Source organism: Octopus bimaculoides, chromosome 2 (genome assembly GCF_001194135.2).
Source record: "Octopus bimaculoides isolate UCB-OBI-ISO-001 chromosome 2, ASM119413v2, whole genome shotgun sequence".
Lineage (NCBI taxonomy): Eukaryota > Metazoa > Mollusca > Cephalopoda > Octopoda > Octopodidae > Octopus > Octopus bimaculoides.
Window position 1 is genome coordinate 135,108,744 of NC_068982.1, and position 1,473 is coordinate 135,110,216.

The window sequence follows — 1,473 nt, forward strand, 5'->3', positions numbered from 1 at the left end:
GTTGACTTAGTCTTTCGACAGGGGCGGCTTGAATTGAGAGCAAATGACTGTTACAGCAGTGAGCTCTAAATACTCAGTAGTGTAGCTTCATTTATAGTCAGGTGAATATGAGCCAGTGAAAGACCCTATACATATTCACTCGATCTGCTAGAAATAGCAGTTATATCTCTCTCAAATTACATCCTGTCACCTTAAAGGTTACACAAGATCGAGTGACTGATTGTATTTTAATTTTCGATTTGAAGATTTAAATGTTAATTCAGTTATAATTTTTAAAATCGATGTCTGACATGCTAACACGAATAGGATGGTCTGATTTCTTTAAAGAGTTGTAATTGACGTTGTTTTAAGACATTTGCGTTCCAAGTAGTCATACTACAGCTTGAACAGAATATCTAAACGCCCAGTGCACAATTGTGAGGTGAGAGTGGAACCTATTAATAACAAATAAAGTTAAAAGAAGTCCTATCATATCATGCGCCTTGCTCGAGGGAACAACACAATTTTTGAAGCAAGTTTTGGATTGCCGACCATTTCCATGCTTGCACATGTCAGAAGGAACCCGTTGACGCAGATTTTCTAGGGCCTGATGTCAACAATCCTCACCTATTTCCAAACGAGGTAATTATCCTCTATTCTCTCAATCAACAAACAGCCTAGACATTGTTTCCAGTTCAGCACGTAACTAACGACACCATTTCAAGGAACCTTTTACCTAAAAAGTTTATGCAGCATACCACAAGTCAACAACAATATAGGCAGTGTCCATTGCAGTCAAAGTGCAAACACAGCACGTGATAAGGGGAACATGAACTAATTTAAACGAACATGCAGATACACACACACACACACACAGAGGAATACACACATATCTCTCACCACACACAAGAATACTCACCTATTTCTCTCTCTCTCTCTCTCTCTCTCTCTCACACACATCATCGTTTTACATCTGTATCCCATGCGGGCACTGGTTGGAAGCTTCAACAGGATCTGACTAGCCTGGGGGCTGTGTTGGTGCCCAGTGTCTGCTTTGACAAGGTTTTCATGGTTGGATGTCTTTCCTATCACCAACCACTTTGCAGAGGGTACTTGGCCCTTTTTTCTAGTAGCAGCAGCTCTAGTGGAGGTCAGGAGGCGCAATGACCCAGTGGTTAAGGCAGCGGATTCGCGGTCATAGGACCGCGGTTTCGATTCCCAGACCGGGCGTTGTGAGTGTTTATTGAGCGAAAACACCTAAAGCTCCACGAGGCTCCAGCAGGAGATGGTGGCGAACCCTGCTGTACTCTTTCACCACAACTTTCTCTCACTCTTACTTCCTGTTTCTGCTGTGCCTGTAATTCAAAGGGTCAGCCTTGTCACACTGTGTCACGCTGAATATCTCCGAGAACTACGTTAAGGGAACACGTGTCTGTGGAGTGCTCAGCCACTTGCACGTTAATTTCACAAGCAGGCTGTTCCGTTGATCGGATC